Below are 16,118 nucleotides of genomic sequence, written 5' to 3'. Positions count from 1 at the left end.
CTTACTTTGTTACCTACTCATTTTTCGTCTCCTTCAGGCTTCTTGTATGGAAAGTGGAAAAAGTCCTAAAAAGTCCCTTCTAGTCTATCACTGGGGGTGAGACCATTGTTTGTATTTGAGCACAATACAAGATATAAACATTTTTTGCACCCAGGCTTGTCAATTACTTTCACACTTTTTTAGAGAAATTTTAAAGGGCTCAGCGTTGGTCTGGAATCGTTCCCACACCAGACAAGCTGACCAGAGTTGATGACATAACTCAGCATCTCAGGTAGACAGGGAGAGCTTGGATTCTAATCAATCCACCACTGTCTCTTCCTGCTGTCTCCAGAATGGGGCAATGTTCTAAGCTCGTCCCCTTAGCAAAATAGCTGTTAATAGGTTTAGAATATGCTCAGTGTGAGAAAGCTCACTGGCCCATCTTCCATCACAGGTTGCCACAGTTCTCTGAGGGAGGACAATCCATTGCTCTGCTGTCTGGCTCACTCAAGTGAGCTGACCTCACTTGGGCTCTTAGTGTCACAGATTTTAGCTCTCGTGGTATTTTAAAATTTTTCATACGTCGCCATTCCCCTGACTGCCAGTCATACCACACATGAAATATTTGTCTCCTTTCCTTCCCCCTAGTCTTCATCACTGCCAGGATTAGGCAATTTTCCTTCTTTCCTTTTCAAACCTCAATAGCAAAGGGTTGGTTGTACCTTGCCTGACCTCCTAATTGCACCCAACATCTAAGAACAGCTACACAGATTGTCTTCAGGGCCCTACATCTGCCTGAAAATTCCTCTCTTTTTCGACTCAGTGGACTCTGTTGGACCCTGAAGATCCACCCAGCTCCATCCTACTCCAACTTTCTCCAACCTTCTTTAGGTTGACATTTGACTTATGAAACTTGACTTTTAAAAACCAGATTAACCTGAGTCCTTCTCCCTCTAGCTCTCAATTGGTTGGGCAATGGAGAGTACAGCAGCTATAAAAATGCACCTCTCAGATCTCCAACAGCAGGGCCAGCTGGTGCATTCTAAAATCCATCACCACACTTCCCATGTGCTACTCCCAGGCAGTCATCGAACATAATAGAGAACCTAAGGGAGTTTCATGCCTACAAGATCTAGGACTCCTCTGATGGATAGTTTGACTTGAGGACTTCCCAATGGCTTTTTCAAAGCTTTATTAAAACTGTATCACAGTCTGACTTGTTCTACCAAATCTTCCTTCCTACAGGTTTTAGATGGTGGTCTAATGACTCACAGCCTCATCGGGTTCCCTCTCTATTTCTCTCACAGGCATTTCCCTGATAAATCTACTGCACGACTAATTCCATCTTGATGTCTGCTTCTCGAAGTCCCTGAACCGATATAGAGGATGAGAAGACAAGGCAAGGACAATTTCCCTGAGTTCTTCCCTGTTGGGCCACAGGTTGGAAGCTCCTATTAGGTTGCACTCCTCTAACAGCTGCAGGTTTTTCTGGGTGCTGGTAACTGCTCAGTCAACTCGTTCTTTCAGACCTGGAGTAGGTAACAGTTTCTTCCTGTTGCCAACCCTGGATGCTTCACCGCCCCTTTAATCTTGCCCTGTCTTTGTCCCTTTATTAAACTCTCTTCATTCAACCCTCCCTTTTCTAACTTTTTATTTTATTTTATATAAAGATATATTTAAATATCATTAAAAATCAAAAATAATATAAAGAACCCCTGTATACCCTTCACTCAGATTCCCCAGTGTTTAACATCATACATGTTAGTTCTCTCTCTCTTTGTATAAAACTTTTATTACTTTTTCTCAATTATCTAAGAGTAAGTTAAATGCTTGATGCCCTTTCTACCCTAATAATTCAGTGTGTATTTCCTAAAAACAAAGACCAAGGACATTCTCTTACATATCCATAGAATGATTATGAAAATAAGGGGAAAAAATGAACATTAATGCAATATTATTTTCTAAACTGCAGATCTTATTCAACATTTTTCAAATTTTTTCAAAAAAAAAATCCTGGACCAGATTTGAATCCAGAATCACATCTCTTTGCCTGCAGCAAAATCACTCTCTTTGCATACAGCATCTATTCTCTTTCAGTATCATAAAATTTATAGTAATTGTTACCAGGGCAGGCCCAAGGAAACAAAACCTCAAAACTGGATTTTAGGAGAGGTTTGCTTACATGTTTAGTAAGCATATAGATAACCTTATTTCGTGGTGGGGGAGGGAGAGTAATCCATGGCGTGAAGTAGCCTCATGTTCACTTGAATTATCAGCGGCATTGTGGAAGACAGTGCAGGTGGAGACCAAGACACTGAGAGATCAAGTGATTGCAGTGTTAGTTGCTATGATGATAATGGCCATTATAAAAGCTGTATCATGTGATAGCTTCTTCTGATAATCCTAGAGAACATCACAGGAAAAAGACAAATTGAAAGCTACAGGGCACAGGTCAAAAATTAGAAAGCCTCTATTGCAGCTATAAAACAGTTCCTTGTCTGTATCCACAGCAGATACAGTCAAAGATCAAGTACAAAGCCCGAATGTAAGGGTTTAGGAGTTGCAACACCACATAAGTGTGTAACCTTGACATATCTCTTATCCTCTTGTTGGGGAAGGAGTGGGACCCTGAGACATGGGATGAGGATATTGAGCAGACAAGATAAGGCTGAGAATTTTGAGTCCCCATTATCTCCCTGGACTTTTCCTCCCAACAGAAGCAGCCCCATCCCTCCTGGCACAGAGGAACCAACCTTCCCCTGCTATCACCAGGACAGCTGACTAACAAGGAAATGCCTGTTCCCCTGAGGACCTATCCACAACATCCCTTGTTGTCTCCAGGTCCATAGTGAAAGCTGAATACCAGTATAGCCTAGTCAGGGAAGACTAAGGCCTGGCCCAGATGGAGAGAGCCTGCTCTCCTAAAGAAATGCAGGATCCTGACAACAGAAATCAGCAGGAATCTGGGGAGCATGTATAAAAATGGATAAATCCTGATGTTACATTAGAATGGAGCAAATAAATAGATATAATACAATCACCAGGATTCCGGATTTAGCCATAATGTATATGGTTAACAATAATAGTCTGCTATGTTGATGAATTGAGCTTGGACTCAACTGACATTTATAATCAGTGAGATTGAAATACCAGAACTTAAATCCCTGACATTCTGTAGAGGAAGGAGTCCAGAATTCCACAGAGATGAGAATGCTTGCCTGGACCTATTTATGTACAGCCTGCTCAGTCACCCCCTAATCATAACCCCTGGAGGGCTCAGGGGACAACTTTTCACGAAGACACTAAGAAATGCAGTGGTGAGGGAAAGCTCTGTGATGTCTGTCTCCTGCAGGTCAGAGATGAAGATGTTGCAGATGAATGGGGCTCCCTTACTTTAATGGCAATCATGGGATCAGGTGGCAGGGGCCAGGTGGGAGGGCCTAACCACCAGAGCCATATCAGTTGTACAGACAAGGCAGTAATCAATTTTGACCAACAGGAATCTGTGGCAATGGCTACCTAGGAATAAAATCATTGCTGGTGCACCTTAATATTTATAAATGGAAAAATTCAAGATCTCACTCCCATCACTGTAATGAGAATTCTCAGCCTCTTACCTGGTTGCCAAGCATGTACCAGTTCACAGAGCCTCCTGAATGAGAAGAACAGGTTCTACTGAGAAAGGATCTTACAAATTGGACGTAATGAAAATCATCATTCCAGTCAGTGGCTTTCAACACTGGCTGCAAATGAGACTCACCTACAGAACTTTTGAAAAATAGTAATGCTTCGGCTCTACCTCCAGACATTCTGACACATGTGGTCTATGAGGGCTTGAGGAAAAGGAAAACTAAAAGTGGTTAAAATTTAAAACAATAGAAATGACACTCAAAAACATCCAAATAAATCAGAAGAAACTAAAACAATACCCATACACTACAACACTCAACTTTTCATTTTCTGTACAAGGAGCAATTGAGATAATCAGCTTGTAGAAGTTTGCAGAAAGAAGAGGCAAGAAAGTGTAAATGAAAGTGTGAGAATATTTAACCCAACAGAAAAGAAGTGAAATAGAAATAGAAATAATTGTATGATTGGTACCTAAAATTTTGTACTTAATAATCATGAATAAAATGATAAAGGAATTTTCAAAAAAATAAATTGTTTAAAAATCTCCAGATACAGAAAGATAAAATACGAAATGTACTAGGAATTAATAATAAATTTTACCTGGTAATTGCTACAAATCATAAATCAAGTTTGATATTCTAATTAAGAAATTGAAAATAAAATCATAAAAATGCTAAAATTTGAGGAAAATGAAAAATTATTGAAAATATGAACTAGACAAAATCAGCATAAACTGAAAAAAAATCCATATTAAGCTTTGAAAAAAAATTTTACTCACTTTAAAATATACTTTTCTGAACTTTAAATACATTCATAGTAGCTAAAACACTGTGATCTTCGATCCTGGTAGGTTGAATGTTTTCTACTGCTGTTATGAAAGAGCTGATTAAAATTTTGCAGGAATCATTGTAACCTGTTAATGTCACTCCATAATTTACAAAAACTTTTAAAATAGTTTAGAAGAAACAAAATTTTAATAAATTGAATAGATTTAGTAAATTTTGTGAATTGAGTTTTTTCAAATTTATTTTAAGCTAATTGATTTTCAGCTTAAGAGTGTAATAAAGAGATTTTATGATCCGTAAAAACCTCAATTTTGCCTCAATTCTCTACTGCTTTGGGCTATGTTTACACAGAACCTAAACGTCTAAATGTGTCAATGGAACAACTGTTCAATTCTGAAAAACATGTCAAAATAATTTACTGCTAACATTTTTATAAAATGTAGGAATCCCATAGATCTCATCCATATTTTCACTTTAACACACATAAATTCAGTCAAAGGGTATTTCTAAGTTCCACTGGTAACAACTGCTAGAAGAAAATATGTCCAAATGATGCAGAAGAAAAGGAAGAGGAGGAGAAAGGGAGGGGATGAGGGAAGGAAGGAGGAGAACAAGGAGAGTGATACATGTGGGCTTTGAAGCACCACTGTCACCACATTTGATGTCCCAACAGTTCAGTGAAGTGTTTATGGCAGTTATAACTTTAGTTTTCAGACAGGGAAACTAAAACTGAATGAATTTAACTTACCAAAGACTATATAGAAAGAGAATAACAGAGTCAGAATTAAAAACCAGGCAAAGTCAGAAGGGTTTTTGTTGTTGTTGTTTGTTTAAGTAGCATTTGGACCTTAAGCCTCAACCTTAGAGTATAACTTCCAACCTTACAAACCACATCTTGTGTTTTTTAATCTTCTTACCTGGAATCAGAGTCGGGGATTAAAAAAATCCATTTTGGGCTTCCTGTAGGATCTTGGAATTACAGAGCTTGAGAAAATATTGTTAAGCATTCAGTGTTCTCTACAATTAAATACCATGTTCTATACTAATCCCACTTTTCATAAAACTCCAATGGAACACCCAGTTGCCAAAGGTGCGTATAAGGAAGTTCTGACTCTGGAGGAGCTTGGCCATGGCTAAGAGTTCCAGCCCTGGAGTCAGATGCCTGAGCCAGAACCCACTTCGGCTACGTAGCCAGGGCAGGTGACTCAGACTCCCTGAGTCTATTTCCCCACTGCCAAGTGGGTAAATAATAAGAGTACCAACATCACAGGCTGTGTTGGGAATTTAATGAGTTATCCATGCAAAGCACTTACTCTCTGGCACATAATAAGTACTCAAAAGTTTTAGCTATTAGCTCTGTTCTAAAAGGGAAATGTTTTATATTTTTTTCTGGGACAACGGATAATAAATCCAATACCATGTAATTTCAAAAATATACACTGTTAACAGTGTATGCTGTCTAGCATGCAAAGTACATACTGTTCCGAAAACAAGTAGGTAAATCTTCAATAATACCCATATCACACTGCGCTCAAACACATGGAGCATATTACATAAGCCTAGTTGGATTATAGGTCTTCTGTTGTGTAAGAGTGCCTGCATGTGTGATTATAGACATTCCTTTTCTCTAATCCCATCTGCATTATAGTCTGGACAGTGTCATCAGTGACATAGCTCAAAATTGAGTCCAGATGGAAGGAAAAACATTTACTAGCCTAATGAAGGAAATGCCATAAGACAAGCGTATTTAGTGTGAGAGATGGAGATAGGTTCCTTTGAGACTAAACCAAGTTTAGATATTTTGCAATATAAATTTCACCATTCTTTTCATGTCCTACCTTCCCAGTTATTGCAAAATATCTAATTCATAAGCTTAGTAATGACAGTGTTACTAAATATGAATAAATAACTCTGGATTATTATCCCTATGTCTTCGTCCATGGGAGATGAAAAGAAAGACTTCTTAGAATGTTGCCTATAAAAGCTGAGACTGGGGTTTTAATATGAACAGCAATCCATGAGAATTGGACATCAATAAAAAACACAGCTCAGTACTTAAGAAATGTAAAAATATTTGAAGTGCTATTCTATTGGTGTAATTACTCTTCAACTCTTTCTTAAGCAATGTGATAAACTGACCATTGTTCACCTCTACTTCATGAGTACATGAGCAAGTACATTTCTCAGCCCCTCAGTAATTAGGCAGAACCATGTAACTAGTTCCAGCTGGTAGGCTATGGGCTGAAGTGGTATCCTTCAATTCCTGACCAAAAGACCTAACTGCAGGTGCAAAGCTCTCTTCCTCTCCTCACCTTCTCCATGAGTTTAAGAGGGAATTGCTGAAGGATGGTGTAGCCTCTATCAGCCAAGGTCCATAGAAAGCAGAGCCTCATACCAACCCATAAGGGACTGCAGCATCACTAACTTATGTTAAACCACTGAGATTTGAGAATCTTTACTGTAGTATAACCGAAACAATCCTGCCTATAAAAGCAAGAATCAGTATTTTTCTTCCAGATTCCTGGAATGGATATTTTGAATCTATCTCATCTTACTATTATTAGTGAGAAATGAAAACATCTACACCCTTCCAGTGTACTGTCTTCAATAATATGGCACTACTCTTGGGCTGTATTCTTCAACATGACTTTATTACTCCAAGCAATTTTGCCCAGGAAGAAAGAGTTGCAAATAAATGACCATCAAACTGCTCAACTTTTCAATTGATGCCATCAAATCACTGTTCACTCTCCAAGACTCTCTTTGAAACCCTTGCCTCAAAACCTTCACTTGGCAAGCCCATTGGTCCTAAACCATCATATCATGAACCTTACCCAAAGAGAATCTATATCAACCCAGTTTCAGAGAGAAGCATTATCAGTTAAATGTTGCACCCACATGTTGAAGTGTATTTACTATTCCTGGTGTAGAAGGCTCAGGGATTAGATGATTCTAGTATTTCTGAAAACAGAGAGGGTGAGGCCAACAGTCTCAGGAATTGGAGGATTCAGGAACATCTCAAGGCAGAGAAGGTGGGGCTAGTTGAAAGTCTCAGAGATGGAATCAAAGATCTAGATCATCTTCCCTAACCCAGGAGACAGGATGATTATTCTCTGGAGAGTGTGCAAAACAGGGACTGTGTATTTGAAAATATCAGGAAGAGCTGAAAGAAACATACCTACTAAAGTCAGGGGGATTTAATGAAAGTTAACACTCAGAACAGGGAGATGCCTAGCTTCCTCCTTCACCTCCCAATCCTTTGGCTCCCAGAATGCGGGAGCTAGGGCTATACTCTCCAGAAAGAGACTGGTGGATTCAAGAGAAAATGCTACCAAGACTGACATTCAATGATCCCAAGATGAAATAGCAACATTCTTGACCTTATGAGTCCTATGAATTTTAGTTCCTCACTCTCAAATGTAAATGGCAAAGATTGCCAGATATTTGAGGAAAGCCTCCAGCGTGAAAGGGTAATTAAATGGACACTATGCAAAGCGGAAGAAAACTTCTTAATCAACCTCTGAAACATAAAATTAATTATTGCATTTGTAAGGGGAAAAAAAGAGAAGACAATAAATAAGGTACCAGATAAAAACAAAAAACTTTTTAAAATCACAATTATGATAGAAGAAAGAAAAACATCTAAAACAAGGATTGAAAGATAAAATTAAAATTTTTCCAGAAGGCAGAATTAAAGAACAAGAGATTAATAACAGGCAAGAAACAATAAATATAAGCAGGTCACTACAGGAATCTGGCATGACTAATAAGCATCACAAAAATAGGTAACAGGTAAAACTGAATTATCAAATAAATAATAATAGAAAAATTTCCCAGAGCTGAAAACTGAGTTTCTAGATCAAAATTTCAGTAAGTGCTTGGTACAATGGATGAACAAAGACCCAGACCAAGGCACATCACTGCGAATTTTAAAAACACCATGGATAAGGGTTAGAGCCTAACAACTTCTAGAGAAAAACTTAAAAGGCCATATACAAAGTACTGATGGTAAGAATAGTGTGAGACTTCATCAAAGCATCACTGGAAATTGGAAGACAATAGAAAACAGCCACAAATTTTGATTATGGAAATATCAAAAGTAGAGAGCATAGTATAAGGCATCTCAATGTACGTATCACCTAGGTTCAACAATTATTTACTCGTTGCAAATATTGTTTCTTTTTACCTCCACCTATTTCTCCTTCTCTCTGAAAAGTTTGAATAAAATCTAGGCAACATACATCATCTGTAAATATATCAGTGCATATCTAAAAAGGAAAAACACCCATTTTAAAACATAATCACAACACTATTATTCTATCCCAAATAATTATACAAAATTCTTTAATAACCAATAAGTCGATGTTCACATTTCCATAATTATCTTCTAAATGTTCTTCTTTTTTCTTTTTCTTTTTAACAGTTTGAATCTGGATATAAGTAAAATTCATACATTGCCATTGTTCATATGTCTCTGATCTCTTTTAATCAATAGGTTTCCTCTCCATCTCTCTTTTATCCCTTGTAAAATTTTTGTTGAAGAGACTGAGTCATTTTTCCTTCAAAGTTTCCCATTGCCTGGATTTTGCTGATTGCCTCTCTGTGGTGTCAGTTACTGTGTTCCTCTCTGCCTTGTAATTCCTGTAAATTGGTCAGGAGATCATGAGGTTTGAACAGATTTAGGTTCAAGTATTTTTTTAGCTTGACTACTTCATAGGCTGTGTTCTGTATTTCAATCAGGAGCTATATAAAGATGATGTTAGCAGCCCCTGATGAGCCTTGACTGCATCCATTCATTCACTGGTAATTGCAAAACTCCACTACTTTTGTTCTATTTTTTCTTGTTTTTCTTTGTTCTTAACTTGTTATCTGGAATAGTCATATAAAAAGAAAAACAAATGTCCTCTTATCAACTGTTTAGTTACCTGACATGGTTCCTATTGGAAAGGCAAGATAAATTCTTCATTGTTCTCTATTTACCAATTTTCAAAATAAGTTACTTTTCTGGTACCTTCCAATAGTAACCAATGAATTTGGGGGGGGTTAGATGAACTTATGACTTTAAGTATATTTGATGTGTTCATGTGTCTCAGTCCATTGAGGTTATTTTGCTTACTGATGCCCAAATCATTGCATCGTTGGCCATGTAACCCTTTTTAAATTGGCCCCAAGTCCTTGGGACATGATCCAATAGTTTTTTCAGCTTCCTTGCTTTCTAGAATAATAAAAAAATTCCAGGTTTATTTTTTATATTTCCTGACCCAGATCTGGAATAAGCCATTTCTCCAAGCTTTCTGATTTCTTTCCGAAGAAATGGCATTTAAAGAACATAATAATCTGGGTGCTAGGTGGATACAAAGACACGGGGTTGCTCATTGTGTCTAGACTTTTTCAGTTGACAGAGTTGGAAAATATGTAATATGTAATTTTTCAGACAAAATACATCATGATATAATACATCAATAATATATCATTGATAATTTCAATTAAAATTCAACATATTGGTTTTTTACTTATTCCTGTTAACTCTTACATATTTCCTTCCCTTCTATAATAACAACAATAACAATATTTCTATTCTAAAGGACACTGACGTAATTAATATTTGTTTTATCTTATATGCATACAAAGCTATTCAAGAGTAACAATACTAACACTATCATCATCTTTATGAGAACTGTAATAGTTTAAGATGTTTTTGCACTTATTTTGTCTTTACAGAGCTAAGAATGTATAGTCAAATCACTGTGTTGCAAAGTCACTTGTAAAAATTCGTCTCTCTAAGGTTGTGCCACCAGGCTGCTCCAGCAGCATCAGAATTTCCTGTAATGCTCTTGTACTCGACTTAAGATGGAATCATTCTCTCTCAGTTTCAGCTGCTCCCTTCAGAATTGCCTGTGAAGCTTTCCAGTTAGTACCTGATTGTGGTAGTGGTATTCTCCAGGTCTCTGGATTATCAAAATCTTATTGTTTTCCCTCCTCTTCCTCTTGAATTGCTTCTGATACCACATGGAGCTATTAGTGGTTTGTTCCCATTTGCTCGTATTTTGTTGTTTTCCGAAATACTTTGTCTCCTAGTTTTGTTAGTTTTCCCATTCTAGTTTTTCTGTTTGTTTCATTGGGAAAATTCAGTGACATTTTAAAACAATGCAGTTTCCTCCCATCTTCCAAAAATTCTTGAGGTTAATTTCATTTCCTAATCTTTCTCTTCAAAACTTTGATGAACAATACTTTTCAATTTAGAATATTGTATCCAGTGAAATCTCAATCAAGTCTGAGGCTAGAATAATGACATAGTCACACGTGCCAAATCTCAAAAAATGTACTTTTTATGTACCCTTTCTCAGGAAACTACTGAAGGATGTGCTTTGACAAAATGAGCAAGAAAACAGAAGGAAGAGCACATAGAATCTAGAAAACAAGAGCTGTCAGATGGGATATTAGCAGAGAAAGTTCAGGAGAAAAGTTCCAGGCTGCTACCAGGCCTAGAGAGTAATCAGGCCAATGTGGAGTAAAGGAATTGAAGTCTCCCAGAGACAAGTCTTCAGAGGTAAAGACACTGACAGATCATCTAATGTGTTTAAGTCTGTGAAATAGAGCATTGGAAGGTTCTACAATTTTATTGGAATATTTGGGACATGTGGCAGAAACTTCTAAGTGTCTCACAATTTCCTTTCTCATATTCTTACTCACATACCTTCTTGGAATAAGAAGGATGTTTCCCAGCTTTCTTTGCATCTAGGGGCAGTTATAGGACTAAGCTCTGGCTAACAGAATGTAAATGGAGGTGATGTTTGAAACTCCTGGAAAGTATCCTCAAAGAAAGGAAATAGCTTGGAGAGAACAGCCAAGATGACGGAGTAGAAGGATCCTAAGCTCACCTCCTCTCACGAGCATACCAAAATCACAACCACCTGCGAAACAACCATTGTTGAAAACCCTACCAGGAAAGATCTTCTACAACTAAAGACATAAGGGAAGAAACACTTGCAATATAATCAAATCCCATATCCCCCGGGGTGAGCAAACCACAAACTGGAGAATAATTATATTACAGAGGCTCTCCTACAGGAGTGAGAGTTCTGAGCTCCACATCAGCGCCCCAGCCCAGGGGTCTGGCACTGAGAAGAGAAGCCCCCAGAACATTTGGTTTTGAAGACCAGCTGGGCTTGATTGCAGGAGCTCCAAGGGATTAGGGGAAATAGAGACTTTACTCTTAAAGGGTGTACAAAAAATCTCACATGCACCTGACCAAGGGCAAAAACAGTAATTTGATAGGAGCCTGGGCCAAACCTACCTGCTGGTCTTAGAGGGTCTCCTGGGGAGGCAGGGGGCAACTGTGGCTCACCCTGGGGACATAGACACTGGTAATGGCTCTATCAGGAGTATTTATCTGCATGAACTCTCCCAGAGACTGACATCTTGCTTGGGTCATTATCACCAAGACCTGGCCCCACCCAAAAGCCTGTAGGTTCCAGTGCTTTTCATTCATATCTTGTGTCCAGTGTGGACACATCCCCACCCATCAGCAGACAGGCTGCCTACAAACTTCCTGAGCCCTCAGCCACCTTTAGACATGTCCCTAGACACAGCCCTGTCCATAAGAGTGCCCAGGACTCGTCTCCACCCTCCAATGGGCAGGCACTGGCTTCTCCCACCAGGAAGCCTGCACAAGCCTCTAGACTAGCCTCACCCACCAGAAGGCAGACACCAGAAGCAAGAATAGTACAGTCCTGAAGCCTTCAAACCGAGTCCACAAATGCAGGCCAGACACTACCCTGGGACCAGCTGGCCCCTGGCCCTTGGATGACAAGCGGGGAGTGCACGGCTGGGATGCATAAGATGTATCCTACAGGGGACACTACTCCAAGGTTGAGAGACATACTAACCTACCACATACATAAACATACAAATAACAATTTAGACAAAATGACGTGACAGAGAAAATGTTTCAGATGAAGGAAAAAGATAAAAACCCAGAAGAAGAACTAAGTGATGTAGAGATAGGCAATCTACCCAAGAAAGAGTTCAGAGTAATGATCATAAAGATGATCAAAGAACTTGGGAGAAGAATGTATGCACAGAGCAAGAAATTAGAAGCTTTTAACAAAAAGATAGAAAATATAAAGAACAACCAGAGTTGATGAATACAATAACTGAAATGAAAAATACACTAGATGGAATCAATAGTAGACTAAATGAGGCAGAAGAATGGATCAGTGAGCTGAAAGAGAGAGTAGGGGAAATCACTACCACAGAGCAGAAAAAAGAATGAAAAAAACGAGGACAGTTTAAAAGACATCTGGGGCAACATCAAGTGCGCTAATATTCACATTATAGGGGTCCCAGGAGAAGAGAGAGAGAAAGGGCCTGAGAAAATATTTGAAGAGATAATAGCTGAAAATTTCCCTAATCTGGGAAAGGAAACAGTTACTCAAATCCAGGAGACACAGAGAGTCTCATACAGGATTAACCCACAGAAGAATACACCATGGCACATCAAAATGACAAAAATTAAAGATAAAGAGAGAATATTAAAAACAACAAGGGAAAAGCAACAAATATTTAACATACAGGGGAACTCCCATAAGGCTATCTATCAGCTGACTTTTTGGCAGAAACTCATACTTAAAGTGATGAAAGAGAAAAACCTACAACCAAGAATACTCCACCCAGTAAGGCTCTCATTCAGATTTGAAGGAGAAATCAAAAGCTTTACAGGCAAGCAAAAGCTGAAAGAATTCAACACCACCAAACAAGTTTTACAACAAATGCTGAAGGAACTTCTCTAGGATGAAAAGAAAAGGCTACAACTAGAAACAAGAAAATAACAAAATGGAAAATCTCACTGGTAAAGGCAAGCATACAATAAAGGTAAGAAATCAAGAAGCCACTGCAGTGAGAAGCCCATGTACTGCAATGAAGAGTAGCCCCCGCTCACCACACTAGAGAAAGCTCATGTGCAGCAACAAAGACCCAACGCAGCCAAAAATAGAATAAATTATTTTTTTTTAATCCCCTTAAAAAAGCTAGTAGGGAGGTTAAAAGACAAAAATAGTAAAATCATTTGTATCCACAATAAGTTAAGGGATACACAAAACAATTAAATGTAAATATGATATCAAATACAGTAATCATGAAGTGAGGAGAGTACAGATGCAGGGTATCTAAAATGCATTTGAAATTAAGAGATCAGCAACTTAAGCACATATATATGCATATATATATATAGACTGCTATACAAAAACCTCATGGTAATTACAGACCAAAAATCTATAATAGATAAGCGCACAAAAAAGAAAAAAGAATCCAAACATAACACTAAAGATAGTTATCAAATCACAAGAGACAAGAACAAAAGAAGAAAGGGGAGGGAGATATGCTCTTATTTCTTTCTTCCTCTCTGCTTCTGAATGTAAGGTGGGCAACTAGATACAACTTGAGTAGCTATCTTGAATCATAAGGTACAAGCCACGTGTTGAAAATGGAAGAGCAGTAAGATAAAAGGAGAAGACTTAAACACTGATGACCACAGCCCTGCCACAACAGCTCTCAACTGCTCACCTACAGACTCCGTTTTCCAAGGATAAGTAAACGTCTACTTATTTAAGCCACTGCTATTTTTTTCTGTCACTCTAACTGAATCTGATCTTAAATATCTAGGAAGAAATAGATACATAGAAAACTAAGCAAAATACGAAATATAAAAATATGAAGCAATTAATAACCCCAGGGAAAACAAAATTGTATAAAAAAGCAAATGTCTTTAGAACACACCACTTTACTTAACAGTAATATGCTGTTATAATGTCATAAGAATGTAAACACTGGATATTGATTTAATCAGTAATTGTGATATAACTATTTGGAAGGTGGAACAAGGCGGTGTTACTAGAAGAGTAAACCCCATTTCTTTAATTAGTCAATATAATACTTAAAATTGATAGATGAATAATAACAATATGAGTATATTATTTTAGAATATGTAGAAAAATACCAGAATAAACTGCTTTAAGAGGTAAAAGTGTTCACCAGCGGTTGCCTCTAGCAGAGAAACTAGATGATGGATGGGGTCTGGTAAGAGGCTGCCGTTTTTTCTTATAAACTTTGAAGAATCATTTGTTTTTTAAACTCTGTGCATTTATCTCTTTGATAAAAATGTAAGTAATTTTTAGTTGCTAGATTGAGTTAGGTGGTCTTCCTGGCTTAGATGCAGCAACAAACACTCTAATTCATAGTAAGATGTCATTCTGGCTGGTGAAGATAGAGACAAATATTAACTCATCACTTGATCTCTGCAATGGCACAGTGGACTTCATTGAACATTTGTGTTTGACTATCAGGAAAATTCTTCCTCTTTCATCCCTTCAGAAAATATTATCTATACCATCCTTTAAGACTCCACAGAGGAACTGCATAAACTTCTATTGACTCACTCACTGTCTTCCACGCTGTCTAGTTAACAACAGGAGGGCTGGCGTTTGATTTTCCAGTCATATCTTGAGCTCAGGGTGTGGCACATGGCAATTACTCAGCAGGTATTTGATCTTTAAATGACACCATTTCAGGGCCTAAAGTCTGGTTAACTTACACTTGTCTTCCAATGACGCATGTATAATTTGTACTTTCTCATTGGAGCATTTCCTTTCTTATTGATGCTCTAAAAGAAATCATGGGTAGGAGCCAGGAAAGAGGAGAAGGCATTCCAGAGGGAGGAATCAGTGATATCCAAAACAGAGGAATGGAAACGTGCATAGCATTTGACAAGGTTAAGGGAGGGGGGGAAGACAAGAGATTGATGTTAGTCCAGCCCCATATACTTTCAGCAACTCAGAATGGGAACCTAAGCTCAGAGACATTCATTAACTTGTCCAGGGCACATATTCAACTTGTGGTAAAAAGAAGATTAATTCCCCAGCTTGTGTCCACAGCAATGCACTAGTAATTTTTCATCGTGTACAGATACAGATTAAAATAAATGTATTTACACTCATATGTAATTCCACAAAAATGAAACCACATAACTGATCTTTAGAGGACTGTGGTGAACTAATGACATAAATTTTACATCATTTTATATCATGCTTGTTTGAAGAGTGGTTTTTAAGAACAATCTCTTTCTGAAGCTTATTCAGTGTCTAGAACTTTGGACAAAAGTCACCATATATAAACTCAGAAATAAATGTATCGACAAATCAGAGATGTCATGATGTGCTCCTGGTGGAATGCTAGATTAAAGCAGAAACCAGTTATTCAGAAATCATAGACGTCACTTAAGAAATGGGAAGTTTGGACAAGTTCTCATGGGTTCAGTATCCGTTTTCTACCCAAAAGCATGCTAGCAATGCAACCCACCTGGGTCACAAGCATTCATGTTACAATTAGGGGTCTTGTATCCACCCTCACCAATAACACTGGTAGGAGGGCTGATAAAATGAAACAACATGTGCTTACACAAGCCTTTCTTTAGCAAAAATGTGGCTTAGTGTTTTGTATTCGAAAAATAACTTTCTGGCTCTCAACCTTTTTAAAAATATAAATCAGTTCCCATAACACATAGCAAGAAATGTAATGACTCTCAAGCTTGAGAAATGGGGGTTGAAATGGTTAAAAAGGGGGGCTCTTTTTTGCACTTCAATGTTTATTTAATCTGCTTGAAATTAATCTTAGCATATCTATAACATACAGCACGAAACATGTGAACTATTTTGAACTTAATTTTGT

The 16,118-nt window shown here is 37.9% G+C and overlaps 1 long non-coding RNA gene across 1 annotated transcript in view; it reads left to right on the top strand.

Moving 5' to 3' along the window:
• Positions 1-16,118, top strand: part of LOC309634743 — a 632,894-nt gene that overhangs the window by 41,720 nt on the left and 575,056 nt on the right. The window lies entirely within an intron of this gene.

Source organism: Balaenoptera borealis (assembly GCF_965194805.1).
Source record: "Balaenoptera borealis genome assembly, chromosome: 9".
Taxonomy (NCBI): domain Eukaryota; kingdom Metazoa; phylum Chordata; class Mammalia; order Artiodactyla; family Balaenopteridae; genus Balaenoptera; species Balaenoptera borealis.
The sequence above is the reverse complement of the archived record's forward strand: the minus strand, read 5'-3'. Positions and strand labels throughout refer to the sequence as shown.